The 16,704-nt window shown below is 39.2% G+C and overlaps 2 non-coding genes across 2 annotated transcripts; one reads left to right on the top strand and one right to left on the bottom strand.

Moving 5' to 3' along the window:
* Positions 1-7,473: 7,473 nt before the first annotated feature.
* LOC142443796 (U1 spliceosomal RNA) lies at positions 7,474-7,638 on the bottom strand. The gene has a single exon (XR_012783547.1). It is a non-coding gene; the product is annotated as a U1 spliceosomal RNA (small nuclear RNA).
* A 7,367-nt stretch (positions 7,639-15,005) lies between these two features.
* Positions 15,006-15,138, top strand: LOC142444104 (small nucleolar RNA SNORA31). Its single transcript, XR_012783773.1, has one exon. It is a non-coding gene; the product is annotated as a small nucleolar RNA SNORA31 (small nucleolar RNA).
* Positions 15,139-16,704: the final 1,566 nt, after the last annotated feature.

The raw sequence follows: 16,704 nt of genomic DNA, 5'->3' as shown, positions 1-16,704 counted from the left end.
TTAATATAAATAAAATTAAATTCCTCACAACTAGGCCGATAGGTAACATCAGGATAAATGGATAAAAGATTTACATTTTCAAGGATTTCATCTGACTTGAATTTTATAAGCAATGCTTATAAAAGCAGTAGCCCAGAGATCAACAGACACATTGCATTGGGTAAATCTGTATAAGACCTGTTTGTAAAATTGAAAAGCAAGGGTGTTACTTTGAGGGCTAAGATATGTCTGGCATTTTCAATGGCCTCATATGCATATGAACGTTGGGGAGAAAAAGAAAAAGAAAGTTGGACCTTGAATAAGAAAGGCAGAGGAAACATCAATGAATTTGAATTAGGGTGTTGGAGAAAAATATTGAAAGTACCATGTACTGCCGGAAGAACAAACTACTCTGTCTTTAGAAAAGTACAGCCAGAATGCTCCTGACAAGCTAGGTTGGTGAGACTTTGCCTCAGGCACTTTGGAGATGCTATCAGGGGCATCCAGTCTCTGGAGAAGGACATACTACTTTTTATAGGGGCAGTAAAAGAGAAAGGCCCTCGGCAGACAGAATGTATTGACACGGTGACTGCAATAAGGGGCCGAGCGCCCGACTGGGAGGCTGAGCAGGACTGTGTGCATTCTGCTGTGCTTCGGTTCACAGTGAATTGGAACTGACTTTACAGTCCCGAGCAACTGCATTCAATAAAAATGTGTGTGGAATCTGAACAAAACTGTAATGAAAGTCCATGGCAGGAGGCAAACTAAGTATGAGTTCTATTCCTGCATTCGTTTAATTCTAGGTTGAAGAGAGAGATGAGCTTTCTAACACCCACCTTAACGAGATCGAAACTGTTTATGAAAGGTCCCAACTGTGAAATCCCCCTGAAACCATTCTGCTTTGCATATAGAGAGTTGTCATGGCTCAGAACAGACTAGATAACTAAAATCAACAAAAGCTATCGCGCAGTTTGGGATAAAATTCATAACATAAGGACAGGGCAGAGGGGAACTTATGCTCAGATTTCTCCCCACTCCCCACCCCCCACATTGACCGATTAGATGAATCATATTTTTATTACTAGGCAAATTTAGTTTCCTCAACATGTAATGAAACTTGAGGACTGTAGATGGTGTGTTCCCTTCCAACAATATTATTCAAATGTTTTCATGGAGACGGCTGTGACATTACTGAACATAGCAGACTCATATTAAGAGGTATGAATAAGAATTTTTGTCATCTCTGAGATATATTTTCACCTTCAAGGTGGGGAACCTCTTCAGACTTATTTTTTATTTGTAAATTGAAAATACAAATATCTAACTTTCAGAGTTATTTTAAAGTTCTAATTAATGCATGTGAAATGCATGAAACTGTGGAATCATAAAGTATTACTTTGTTATGAAATTAGAGCATTTTGAGATCTGTAGTGAAGCACAATGTTGGTTGAGATAGGATACTTTTCTTACTCCTACAAGGATGTCAAGTTAATATAACTCTGAATCAAATTTATGCACAAAACTCTAAAGTCAATAATGAAGAAATTTAAGAATGCCACCAACATATTTAATCTGAAATTGACCAAAAGTGTAATCAGGATGCATAGAAAATTATTAGTGATTGAAACTCAAAAGTTGAAAATAAAGAGGATGGCCCGAGGAAAAGAAATGGAGCAAGAGATTACAGGAAAGGATTTTGCAAGACCAATGACGTTTTCATTACAGTTGCCTTTGCCAACAACGTAAGTAGTGACTAAAATGGTCATCAGCAGCTAGCACACACAGGAATCAGAATGGTCACATCTGTGGGAAGAGGTGAGGGAAATCATCCAAAATAAGACCAGTGGAAGCATTGGAATGGATCCTCGTTTGCTTATATGCAAACTCAGGTTGAAAATGAAGAAAATTAAAATAAACCCACAAGATCCCAAAATGATCTTAACATATTCCACCTGAATTTAGAGACTGTATCATGAAGGCACTGAACATGAATGACCACAGAGCAGACCTGCTGTTGGACGACATCAAGAACGTGGTATAAGAACAAAGCAAATGACTGAGTAAAATAAAACAAAGGAAAAAAAGACCAACGTGGATGCCCAAAGAGACTCTGGGATTTGTTCTTGAACACGGAGAAGTGAGAGAAAATTGAAGAAATAAGGAAATATAAGACCTGGCCAGAGTATTTCAAAAGGTAGCTGGAGAAGAGAAAGCTTTGCAAAGAAATGTGTAAAGCCCTCGAGAGAGAAAGCAGAAGAGGAAGAACGCACTCCGCATATGTCAAGCTAAAGCCAGGAAGGAAAACTTCAAACCTCGAGTTGTAATGTGGGACAGTTGTATGACAACATACGGGATGATACAGAAAACAGCAAACTGCTTTGGAAAGAATACCTCATTGGTAATCATTTCTTTTAGAAGAATTGATACCAGACTTGTCCCAAGGAACTGGAGATGATAAATGTCCCAAATGTCCAACTGCTCTAAAATGTTATTCTGCTCCATTTCCCCACCTGCCCACCCCCACTCCTCTCTCGGGTACAGTCTCCCGCTTCCCCGGACTTTGCACTTTGCTGCAACCTCTCACAGAAACTCAAGGAACTTTACAGATACATCTTGCGTGTCCGTGGGTGCCATTAAATCCCAAATCTGATGGTCAGGCAGAGGCGAGCCATACACAGGATCCAAATCCAGCATCCAAAGTATCCTTAAGTGAAAGCAGGTATCCTTTCTTCAATCAAACTCAGCCAAGAAACAAGGGAAAGGGTTGATGGAGATGTTGGCAGACTATACCCCCAAGGGAATGAAAGAGGGTACCTCAATCACATCCTCTAGGATAAAGAGGCTTTAAGGGAACAAAGGTATGACTTTGATTCACACCTTCTGATAACTCAAAAAAATAAAAAGAAATGACTGCCCTCCAGTTGATGCCGACTCATAGCGACCCTAGAGGGCAGGGTAGAATTGCCCCTTGGGGCTTCAAACACTACAACTCTTTACAGGAGTAGTAAACATCATCTTTCTCCCATGGATCCACTGGAGGTTTTCACCTACTGACCTTGTGATTAGCAGCCCAATACATAACCACTACCAAACGAGGACTTGACCTTCTCGGTCTTAATCCACCTGGATCCTGCCTAGCAGTATAGTAAGGACCCCCTCCAAATTGAGCCTCCACAGGCAAGGAGTCCAGAATAATAATACATCATATAATAAATTATGAATGTCACTCACACAGGGACACTGTAACAAAAATACTGATTCATAATTAAACCATTTTAAATGGTAGCATATGATCAAGATCCAATTGAATTGAAGGAAGATATCGAAGCTGCATTGAAGGCATTAGTGAAAAACAAGTCTCTGTGAATTGACAGAATACCAAGCAAATTGGTATTTGAACCTGAAACTGTGCTGGGAGCACCTGTTAGTTTAGTCCAAGACATCTGACAAAAAGCTAGCTGGCCAATTGAAAGGAAGAGAACCATATTTCTGTCCATTTCAAGTACAGGTGAGCCAAAAGAATGCATACGTTTTCCAGCAATATCATTCATATCACAATAAAGTAAAATTTACTGAAGTAACTAACGAATAGTTATAGCAGTTAACTGGCAGAAAGAGAGCTGCTAGAAATTCAAGCTGGATTCAGGAAAGAATATGGAGTTAGGAATTTCATTGCTAATGTCAGTTGCAACTTGAATTCAGACTGAGAATACCAGGAATGTTTGTGTGTGTTTTATTGATTATACAATGGCATTCAATTATGCGAATCGTCCTAAACTACGTGCACACTGGGAAGAACGGGGATTCCAGAATAACAAACCCATCTATCTTGGGGGAAGTACAGTGGAATGCTCCTTAGAAGAGAGGATGGCCAGACCGTCCTAAGTACTTTGTCACTGGAGAAGGACATCCTGCTTGGTGACATAGAGGGTCAGCGAAACAGAGGAAAACCATCAATGATGGGTTGACAGTGGCTGCAACATTGGATGATCATTGTAAGCATGGCACAGGACCAGGCAATGTTCCCTTCTACTCTACATAAACTTGTTGTGAGTCAAGAGTTGACTCCAGGGCACTGGACGACAACCATGTACTGTTAAATGATACAGATTAGCCAAGAATTATTGTGTACCAAGCATTAGAGCCTTATGGTTTATTAAGTCAGGAATTGAACTGCTAATTCCAAGGTCAGCAGTTTAAACCTGTTAACAGCTCTTAGGAGAGAAAAATGAGCCACGGAAACCCACCGGGGTACTTCTATGTTCTCCTTTAGTGTACCAATGAGTTGGAATTGACTCCATGGAAGTGAATTGGTATATATATATAGATAGATAGATAGATAGAGAGAGAGGGAATTTGTTTATAAAATTTAATATATATATAGCACACATATAAGTGCTAAGCATTAGTAATATAAGGATATAATAGACATAATATCTAAACTTGAAGTCTTATGTAAGAAAAAGAAATATCAACAGATCATTTCAGGGAAAGGGAGTAATAGAAAATTCATAGACTGCTATGGGTGTACTGAAATCATATTCCCTCAAGTTCATGGAAATATATAAAATTATTTACAAATTTTAAAGATCACATGAACCCTTGGAATAAAAAGAAACTAACCTTTATATTGTTAATACTTGTGACAGTTACATAATCTTGTGTCAACTTGAGGGTATTAAGAGTAAAGGGGTGGAGTCTATCCTATCAATCAGGTGACACCTTCTTTGGGGCATGGCCTTCTCATGAGGATTCTGGAAATTTCCTCACTCTCCTGCTGTTGAGGAGCCACACTCAGAGGGCTGGAGGAGCCATGTGGCGACGCAGCCAGTGCTAAAATGCTTCCACCAACACTGGATACACAAGACTTCTCACTCACTGACCTGTGATCTTCCTGAATTCAGCATCATTGCAAGTGCTGCATGAGTCTGAAGAGGAATTTATGGACTAGTGTAGGACGTATGGGCTAATATCGAACTTATGGACTTGCTATGGATTGTGCTGCAATGTTTTCTTAATACACAATGACTCTTTGATATAACACTCTTTTTTTGTTTCATAAAGTTCTTTCTTATGCATATGTGAGTGTCTCTGGATTTGGTTCCCTAGTCAACCTGGACTAGCACAATATTATCCCACTTTTCTCTTTCTCCCTGGAGCAATATTTATATCAACACATGCTCTACGACCTAAAACACACATTCAGCACAAATTCTATGAACTAGACAGAAATATTGCACCATATACATCACGTCATGTGTTGGCAGCATTGTGTTTATCAACTGTAATTGGGACAGTCTAGGGGGGATATCCTGACATCAGAAAGATTTTTTTGAATAAGACTGACAACTGCTTGAAGTATGAAAGCTTAGCGATTATTCCTAATATAGGAAGGACTTTGGAATGCAAGACCAGGATCTGTGAAAAGGGAAAATCCAGTACCTGGGGCACAATCCAGGGCCCAAATGAAGAAAAGATTAACGAAATCAAGAAAATGTTTAGGAACGAAAGACGTTTGCAGCAGAGACCCAATTCCTTGAAGTGAGCCTATCCCTTCTATCCCACTTCCTAGACGTAGAACTGTCTTACACAGGCAGCTGAAATACCATAGTGCAACCTAGGTTTTAAATCAAGAACATAAACAAAATCTCAAACAATGCCAAGCTAGCTTTTACAGTGTTATTTATTGTTTGCTTTTAGCTTTGACTTTATGAAAGCAGGGAGCTAGAACAAAAGGCAACGAAGAGGAGAAAATGTGCTGGAGCCTCGTCTTCCCATTAGGATTTCTAAAATGAACAGAGTAAGCCTAGCATTGTCGCTGTGCTATTCCCAACAGAAAATACACATTTTCTCTCTCTCTATTGCAAACTTGAAGTTCAATTATTTTCATGACATTCATAAAGTGTTAAAAAATGCCTGTTTTCTTTGTAACGATACATGAAAAGGATTGGTTTATCACTGATGGAGAAAATTGGCAAATACCTTGTCCTCCTTCTTAAATCTCCATGCAATTTATAGGTTAATTGTGCATCACAAATACCGAGTATTCAGATTAGAGAGATACTTTCTCTGTATTGCTATTGATCTAAAGCAACCTGAAAGGAAAAAGGTATTTACTTGGGGCAAAGAAGTGTCAGGAATGATTTATAGATTTCATGGAGAGTCAGGAAATGGATATCACTATCCAGCATGTTTGATGAATACTAAGGTGAAATTTCAAAGGAAGTAACCTATAAAATAATCATTTCATAGAAGAAAAATATTGATATTAAACCAATGTCTTGTTCTTAAATGCAAAATAAGGATGCATCTCAGAGCAAGATTAACCAATATTATTCATAAGAACAAAACAGCCTTGCCGAAGCTTTCCAAAGGTAATAGTTCTGTACTCTCAAAGCATTCTAATTCATAACCTGCAATCCATTGGACTGCTACTCATAAACAGAATGCAGAAGTCATCCATCTGTTATAGACGGATGACCTCTGTATTTACATACCCAAAAGCACCCGCTTAGGGAGCCATCTGGATAGTGTTTTAATGTTATTTATTTATATAGCCAGAAAGTGTACTAAGGCATACTGAATTGGGAAAAATCGTTGCAAACCATCCACTTAAAGCCGTGGTCCTCAACCTTCCTAGTGAGGCGACCCATTCGTACAGTTCCTCATGTTGTGGTGGCCCCCCGATCATAAAATTACTTGTGTTGCTACTTCACAACTGTCATTTTGTTAGTGTTATGAATCAGGCGACCCCTGTGAAAGGGTCGTTTGACCCCAAAAGGGGTCACCGCATACAGGTGGAGAACCGCTGGTTTAAAGCTTTAAAAAGCAGAGATGCCACTTTGAGGACTAAGGTGTGCCTGATGCAAATCCTGGTCTTTTCCGTGGCCTCAAATGCATGTGAAACTGGACAGTGTATAAGGCAGACGAACGAAGGGTGTGTGCCTGTGGGTTATAGCGCGGAGAAATAGTACCTCTATCTTAGAGGACGTAGGGCCAGAACGGTCCTCACAAGGGAAACTTTGTCTCCTGCCACTTGGCAATGTGACCAGGAAAGGTCCATTCCTGGCGAAGGATACCGTGTTTGATAAAGCAGAGGCCAGCGGAGGATGTGAAGAGATGGCTTACACCTCCGGCACCAGCAATGTGCGCAAAGCAACGATCAACAACTGTCCGGGGTGGGGTCGCCTCCCCGTGTTCACAGCACTCTTATGCAGGGAACCAGTTTCCAGTTGACATCGCCTCCGAACAGCAGGTGCCACCAATTGAAAAGCAAATTACTTCAAATGAAACACATAAGGAAAGTCTATATAGATAAATTCTCACCAAGAAATTAAAGCACATCAAAATGTTTCAACATCAAAGAAAAATATGTTGCCGTTGTTATAATAAAATTAATCATTTTATAAAATAGATGCAGAAAATGATACTCATAGGTGTGATTTAGATAGCAGTAGAAACAGGTGTATGCTTGATATATATATTTCCCCCCCCCAGGGGAGAGCGTGAAGGCAGTCCCCCACTATCACACATTATGCAGTCGAGTTTCCCACATTTGGGGAAATCTCAGGGGGTCAGCACATCCAGAGTGCAATGGAGAAGCCTCGCCCTGGGAAAACCGCCTTCGTGATCATGGTATCTCCCCTGCCAGGTAAGTATGACATATATTTTTAAGTTCCAAATTCCATTTCCATACATAGTTTGCTAGCACAAAAGGAATGTTTTATATTGTTCCTTCTTTGATCTTTGCATGTATGGGATCTCGGTAAAGAAAATTGTACTAAAATCACAAATGTCAGAATCCCCTTCACCATTTCTTGGCCAAACCTCATTGATCATTGTTATTTAGGTGAAGGGCAAATCATTTCCATCAACATTTTTTTGTCGCCCAAAATACTTCTCTTATCTTTCATCAATAGCAGGAACCTAGAAATTTAATCGGCTGTAGTCTATTTCTGCCTTCATAAAATATATCCAGAAATGAACTAAATTAATTAGAAAGAATTTTTCTTCCCCTAGATATGCCAACAACAAGGCAGACATATTTGTTTAACAAGGTTTTTAATTGAGAGAATATTTTCCCAGGCTGTGGGTTTGATTTTGTTCACCCAGACATCTTCCCCTTGTCATTATCTGCAAGCCAGATTTGGAGACCGGTGATATATGAGGCCAGCGATTACTCATGAGTGCCATGTTAGTGAAGACAAATAAAATTTAATGTTTACAGTGCTCAACACAGGACACTTCCCTCACTTGAAGGTTTTGTATCTTGAAGTTATTTCCTCTGATGGCTCAACAAAGTTTAGTTTCTAAAATTTGGAGTGTATTCCAGAGTGCTAACTTTACACTCTCAACAAAAGTGTCAGGGGCAGGGGAACAAATAGACACAAAGAAAAAATAACTAATAAATATGCAAATGACATTTAAAAAGAGAAATAAAATATCTGTATACTTAATGCAAAAAATAGAAGAATCACTGCCTTGTACCACACCCAAATGTTCAGTGCAATTAAATATACCATCAAATATGTCACTCCAATTTCTGGTATAGGTCATCTCTGTGCCTAAAGAATAGTATCAGTGTCAACCGTTCATGGGGACCAAGGCACACGGTGACTATCGAGGGAAAGGGAGTGATGGTGAGTTAAAGCAAGGTTTGTCATTATGTTGGAACAAATTACTTGAACATTGCTATTATTGTGAAGGAGCAGGCCCAGGATGAAGTACCACTCTGAGGACTAATAGTCACCCAATAACTCTGTGCAGGAATGTTGCAGGGCTGCCTGATTCAAGGACTTATTTGTTCTGGGATTGTTTGAATTTATTTGGTTGGGGTGGAAGGGGTTGTTCGTTGATCAACTGAAGGTCACAGGATGAGGGAAGGTATTTAGGAGAAATGTGCATCTTGTTTTCATTATCAGAAAAGTATAAAAACCATAGTTTAAAAAGGCAAGAGGACCTGCTAAAAAGAAGGCAAGCTTGACAGACCCCTCTCTATGTATGTCTCTGACGCATATCTCCAAACAACAGAACACCTTAGGACTATTTAGGAAGTATCACCATGTTCGGCAACATTACTGTCTCTATCTTTGTAGTCTTTCTAAACAAAAGGGTGGTTTTACTAGGGTCTGAGTCGTTCCTTCCCTGGTCTTTGGAAGTTTTCCAAATGAATTTGTTGGCTGCCAGTTTGTGAGCCTTTGGCTAATGTGGTGGTGGTCACAGCTGATACTGATGTCACACGTGGAATCTATGATTCGCTGGACAGTCAGTCAGTGTCTTGGGAAACAGATGATATCTGCAATGGCATTTGTCATTGAAATGGCACTGACGTTCCCTTTCATCTTAGTGTCCAGCGTGAAATTTTGAATTTTTCTTTAAAAAGGGAAACATTTTTGTAATGCGTAAAATCTTTATTTAGTGTAAAGTTATTTAGGATATATTACAGTCTATGAGGTTTTGAAAACAGAAATATTTCACTATTAATGGCCCTTCTAATTTCATTATTTTCACTGGATAAATTTCCTTATAAAATAAATCTTCATAACTGTTAAAAAGAGTCAACCTTAGGATTAGCATAAAATTAGCAAAATAATCCTTTGAAAAATCACTTAGTAGTCTGTGGCAAAGAAATGTAATAGTCCTCATTCCATTTTTCATATTTCATTCCTATTGACCTTTCAAAAAATGCAGTCTTTTGTAAACTTTAGTTCTGGTGTTTAAAATTCACATACATAACACATTTTACCTATATGTCATAAATGAATGTCCTTTTTCTTCTTTAGAGGGGTGTTTTAAAATAGGAATTAAAAATATGTAACATGTCAATAGATCACAATGATATCTATACCTGCCAGTACGCATTTGTTTATTTACTCATTCCACAATATTTATTTAGTGTCTTCCGTATACCAGGCACTCTTCTGGGTGTGAAAATGTAGAGTGGTGAGGAAAAATACCTTGACATCTATTCCCTCCATCATCATGAGACAATAAGAAAAATCAATGCCTAATCCCATAGACTAGCTAGTGATAAACGGTAAGAAGCAAGAGAGTAAGGACAGCGCACGTATACAGAGGAGGTTTGAGAGATGTGCTAACTCAACCAGGACACACAGGACATTCTCACTAAAGGTAATTTTAGAGTTTGGCAGAGGTGTCTTACAGCAGGTAAGGGAGTGATTCATGAGATTTGGGGGCAGAAGCCATCAGACAAAGAGAAACTCAGAGGACAAATGCCCTGAGACAGGGCTGCACCTGCCCACCATGTGATAGAACAGATGGAGCAAAACGAAGAGTCAGGTAGATGCTAATGTCAGAGAAATATAAGCACGCCAGATACAGAAGACCTTGTTCATCATTAAGACACCTGAAGTGTTTTTAAAAGGAGAATGACATTACAGATGAATACCGCTGTTTTTTCTTCAAAATTCTCAGTCTTGTGAGCATAAGGTATGCATAATTCATTTAGAGGCATACTGTCAGAGATGGACTCAGGTATCATGAGGACACAAGCTATAGGTAAGCACTTTTAACCTAGGGTAGGGAAAGTTTCTGGGCATTGTTCCTAGTGGACACACTTCTTCCAAACTGGGGTCCTCAAACCAATGCATCACTCTGCTAAAACTGCCCCCTTAGGCATTTGATGTTAATTGCTGTGGTAGTTCCATGATTTCATGTCAACTGAAGGATATATAAAATTGTAGGGGTGGTATTCGGCCTGCCAATCAGGTCACAGCGGGATATGGCCTCCCCCAGGGTGTGGCTTTCTCATAAGGAGAGTCCAGGAAACTCCCCGCTCTGCCTTGACCTTCGTGCTGCGGTTCACCCTGAGAGCTACTGGAGTCTGGCCATGTTTCCACCGACCTCAGATCCACATGACTTTCCGCACACCAGCCTGTGATCTTCCCGCCTTCTGCATCATTGCATGGGGATATGTGAACCTGAAGGGGGATTCATAGACTGGTGTTGGACTTATGGACATGAGTTGGACTGGGCAGGGATGACTTTCTTGATATATAATTTACTTCTTGATATAAAGTTCTTTCTTGCACAAACATGAACGTCACTTGATTTGTTTCTCCAGTCAACTCTGTCTCACACCGTTGCCTTCAAGTTGACTCTAACTGATGGCAGCTTGTGCACAGCAGAACACAATATCTGATGCTCTGCGCCATTTTCATAACCCTTGGTATGCTCAAGCACCATGTGGGGGCCACTGTGTGCTCTGAGCGCCTTCTGATTCAGGAAGTTGCCTTCCAACATTGTATTAGACAGTACTCTCCTGTGCCCCAGGGGATTCACACTGGTTTATTTCTGGAAATGCATTGCTTGAGTTTTCTTCATAGTTTTAATTTGGAAATTCTTCTGAAACTTGTCAGCCTTAGGAGGCCATGCTGCTATTTGAAATATATGGAGCATAGATAGCTTCCACAAACATAGAAACATGTGAGGTGCTACAATACAAAAATGCTTAATGATAGGGGGTGGGGGGTGACAGTTATCAACGTAGACAATGGAGTTTTCCAGAGGTTTGAGAAAATGGAGTTTTCTCTATATATCTGTATTCATTTCGTAAGGCTGTTGCAACAAAAAAAATTACTAAAACACCAGGTTGCAATCACAGCTCTTGGTTGTCTCACAGTTCTCCAGGACAGAAGTTCAAATCAGTATTCTGTTCAGGCTACTCTAGCTGAAGGCTACAGTGGAGTATCCTTTCTTCTCTTCCCCAATTCCTGATAGCCCCAGGTTTCCCTTGAATTGCAAATGCAGTTCTAACCATGGGTGTTCTTCCTCTTTCTATCTCTTTGCCTCTCTTTGCTTTCATAGGGTCCTATTCCAGTATGACCTGACATAAATTTAAATTCAAAGACACTGCACTCATAAAAAGGTCACATTCACAGGTACCAGGGTTGGGACTTCAGCATGTCCTTTTTGGTAGTTACAGTGAAGTCATAAGGATACACCTCCAGATCCCTGCTCATAATGGTCCTTGTGGACAGAGGAGAACTGCTCTTCGTTTCCAAACTCTAATCTACAGAGACAGCCTGCAACATCTTCCTTCCCTTGAACTGGTGGATTGGAACAGTCAGCTTTTTAATTATAAATTGAACAGCTATATCACCAGGGCCCTTGATCATAAAAATACCCAAATATTTTCTAACATATGTTTTAAATATGTGCATATATTCAAGTTCACCTTTTCCCACGTGCCCTCATGGCATCAGGATCATCTGTCAAAACAGAAAGCTTACACCAAGCTTGTGTTTGTGCCTCCATATGATCCTTTTACTCAAGTCAACAAAATTTGTCTTAAGAATAAAAGTTTTCTGATCCCTAGTGGTATGATCGCCCCTGCTGCTTTTCACTATCACACATAGAAATCTATGACACGCGATGGTGTACTGAGGCAAAAGTCATAACTTTTACAGTGTCAGTCACGGTCTGTGGTGGTGATGATGGTGATGATGGTGGCAGTGGTGCTGCTGGTGGTGGTGGGATCATCAAGTTGGCCCCTGATTCACAAAGATCTCATGCATCACGGAGCAAAATGCTGTTTGAACCTATACCATCTCCATGACTGGTTCTGGAGCAGATGACTGTAATCCCCTGATGTGTTCATTGACTGATTTTCTGAAGCAGATTTCCAGGTCTTTCTTCCTAGTCTTTGTTAGGAAGTACCGCTGGTTATTCCATTTTGCACCGTTTGCTCCCCTCTCATTCCTCTCCCCCAGACTACCATAAGAAAGCCAATGTTGCATCCATGACACTTGTGTCATTGACTCAATTCAAATCTTGCATGTGAATTTACAGGATCTTTTGATCTAGCTGCAGGAAGGCTTCTTTTCATTGAAAGAAGAAGCCCTGGTAGGTAGCACAGTGGGCAAAGCCCTGGGCTGCTAACCAGGTAAGAAGTTTGAACCTACTAGCTTTTCTTCAAGAGGAAAACGAGGCAGCCAGCTTCCAAAAAGATTTGCAGCTTCAGAAACTCTAGGGTGTAGTTCTACTCAGTCTGATAGTGCTTATGAGTTAGAATCTTATACGCATGGAAATTTCTGAAAGAGCTGCCTTGTGTGCACCAGATTCTCACAATTTATGGTCTGAGGTTATTCTTTCCTTTGACTTCAGATTACAGAACTTAAAGTTCTTTGGTCATTGATATTGGTGTGCTTCTGCCAGGTGGACTCAGTTGGCCTCTAACTCAGATGGCTATTCTTTCAGAAACAAGACTTAAAAGCTTTAAGAGACTTCAGACACTATTTTCTCAGCTAGCTTGGCATCACATAATTTCTTCACCGCACATTGCTGTAGTACCCATATCTTCTGTGTGCCTCTCCTGAGATATCGAGAAGGGTCATGCTGGAAGAACTAATTGTTCTGCTTTTTGTTTTTGTTTCTTATCTGCTTTGGTTTATCCCCTTTAAAAACCTCCTTGTTAATTTATAGTAAAGAGTCAGATTGACCATCTCTCTGGAGCATAAAGATCTTCCATTAATATTTTCTTTGAGTAGACCCTGCTACCAATTTTTAAAATCATTTTATTGGGGGCTTATACAACTCATCCATTGTGTCAAGCACATTTGTACATTTGTTTCCATCATCATTCTCAAAACATTTGCTTTCTATTTGAACCCTTGGTATCAGCTCCTGTTTTATTGCCCCCCATAAACCTTTGAAAATTTATAAATTATTATTTTGTCTTATCTTCCACTGTCTAATGACTCCCTTTACCCACTTTCTGTTGTCCATCCCCCAGAGAAGAGGTGATATGTAGATCCTTGTAATTGGTTCCCCCTTTCTACACCTCCTTCTCTCCACCCTCCCAGTATTGCCACTCTCAGCACTGGTCCTGAAGGGATCATCTGTCCTGGATTCGCTGTGTTTCCAGTTCCTATCTGTACCCATGTACATCTTCTAGTCTAGCTGGATTTGTAAAGTGAAATTGGAATCATAGTGAGGGAGGGGAAGCATTTAAGAACTAAAGGAAAGTTGTATGTTTCATTGTTACTACACTGCACCCTGACTGGCTCATCTCCTCCCCAGGCGATGTCCAGTTGCCTACAGATGGGCTTTGGGTCCCCAATCTGTTCTCCCATTCATTCACAATGAGATGATTTTTTTGTTTCCTTGATGCCTGATACCTGATCACTTCGACACCTCATGGTCACACAGGCTGGTGTGCTTCTTCCGTGTGGGCTTTGCTGCTTCTCAGCTAGATGGTTACCTTCAAGTCTTTAAGACCCCAGATTCTATATCTTTTGGTAGCTGAGCACCATCAGCTTTCTTCACCACATTTGCTTATGCACCTATTTGTCTTCAGCTATCATGTTGGGAAGGTGAGCATCATGGAATGCCATAGAACAAAGTGTTCTTGCATAGAGGGAGTACTTGAGTGGAGGCCCAACATCCATCTGCTACCTTAATACTAAACCCCTAAATATATGCATATAGATCTATTTTCCCATCATCATAAACATGTATATTTACGTATGTACATACCTGTATTTAGACCTCTATAAATTCCCTAAGTCTCCTAGTTCTTTCAGTTTTAAAAGCACTGTTGAGAGAGGGATATTGTACTAATATATAAGCTAACTCCATACCGCAGTGCCTGAATTATTCACTGACTAACTTTTTACAGGAGTAGAAAGCCTTGTCTTTGCTGAATGGCCTGCGGTTTTGAACTGCTGATATCTGGTAGTAAACAGCCCAATGTGTAACCACTGCCACCAAAGCCCAAATTCATGCATATAATAAATAAATTATCAAGAGATCTAATATAGAAATTGTTTATTTGGGACAAGAATCTGCAATAAAAATCATTTTCTGTTAAATGTTTTCATTATACTCTTTTTGATAATATCGGCTTGCAGAGTAGAAACTTTTAAATCAAGATCCTTGGAGACTTTATACTAAAAACAAACACAGTAAGCCAACTAAATTTTGTCAGCACTTTATAAACCACAAGAAATTAAATTTAAATTTATGACATTTAAAAAAGAATATTTGCATTAAAAAGTCATTTTTTTGAGCATCCTCTGATAGATCTGGGACAATTGACCATTGTTCTTCTGATCTCCACTAGGATACGAAAGAATAAAAAGTCCCTATGCTTTCTGTCTGTCTTTGTGGCTGGTCCAGATTGAATGAGGGATTATATAGCAAAAAATAAATCATTTTTTTCTTAGAACATCTTAAAGAAAATATGAGACAATAATTTATAGTTCATTATACAAAGTATAGTTTTCATTCCCACAAACTGCATATTTACACACTAAATAAGTAACAAAAATCTATGTTTATCTTACACTCGAGAGCTAACACCAAAAGAAAAACTTAATTTTACTTTTTGGGTATGAAAACACAAAAATGGATATTATTCTATATGTATAAAATTGTATGTGTTTTATCAATGCAACATTTTCTTTTCATAGAAGTAAGGTATTTGTGATTACACAGAATTAAAAAAATATGATCATATCTTTTAAAACTACAGTTGAAATGAGTCAGAAAGTCAATAAACACACAGAATGTGTGCACACTGGGCATGTTTTCCCTCTTCCATTTTAGCTTCCATCCTCAGGCATTTTTTAAAATAGTTTTTAGAAATGACTTCCTTTATATAACTTAAAATTTCTTTGTAGATTCTTCTATGATTTTGTTTTTTTAGAACCTGATAATGATAGTCTCATGAAAGGTGCTGAGAATTAACTGAAGGAAATAATTAACTCTAGAGGAAAAAAAAAACCAGATCCTTTGAAAGACACTAATGCTTCAGCAATACAGAAGTCATAGGCGATGTTGAAGAAAAGATAAGAATGTAAAAGGAACAGGAAACTTGCTCCTTTTGTCCCTTTCTTCTGACTAAATGTCAACCATTTCCAGATTAATGACAGAGAAAGGCACACTCCCTAGGTCACTGAGCCTCACTTGCCTGGCAACAGGAGCGCCCAACACACCCTGCCCCTTGCTGAGTTACCCCACTCCCCTTCATTCTATTGACCTTGGTTGCTTCTTCCTTGCTAGCTCAGTGCTGTAATTCCATTATTTTGCTCTGGGAAGAAAGACACTTTTATCCCCAATGCTTGGAAATCTTAATGTTCAGCATACAATAGAACTATTATTACTGAAATCAGTTGGTTTCTTACAAGTTAATTTAGCACTCTGCATACATTTCTTGATTAAAATATGACCTATATGTTATTTAATGTGTATATGTGATTTAGCATTGATGATGCTCAGATGATACATGTCTTGTTAAATGTATCTCTCTTTGCAACATTGCTGTAAGTCACAGACACATAAGGAAATGTTCATTATATTATCAACATGTTTTCCTTTCTATGCATAGCTTCATAGTAAATCCCATGGATTAAAAAGGAATTCCCTGAATTGAAGATATATGAACTGTAATGAGCTTCCCAAATAGAAACTTTTGTAGTTCAGTAATTAAGGTGAAAACCTCTCTCATCAGCTAGGCCTGTATGCAATCTCATTTATTAGCTGTGGACCTTGAAAAAGCTGTTTACACTGATTTCGCACCGATAAAATGGCATTAGCATGAGCTGTACCTCAGGAGTTAGTGTTCCGATTACATGAAACAGCACACATAAATCACTGGACCTAGTGCTTATCAGATTGTATTAACTATTTTTATTATTACATGAGAACTGGTAAAATGAGTTTCTATGTGGAGCAAGAATAAAACCACATGTGTTAATAGTTGTT

This window comes from Tenrec ecaudatus, chromosome 3 (assembly GCF_050624435.1).
Source record: "Tenrec ecaudatus isolate mTenEca1 chromosome 3, mTenEca1.hap1, whole genome shotgun sequence".
In the NCBI taxonomy this organism is placed as follows: Eukaryota; Metazoa; Chordata; class Mammalia; order Afrosoricida; family Tenrecidae; genus Tenrec; species Tenrec ecaudatus.
Note: the sequence above shows the minus strand (reverse complement) of the source record. Positions and strands in the feature narration are given on the sequence as shown.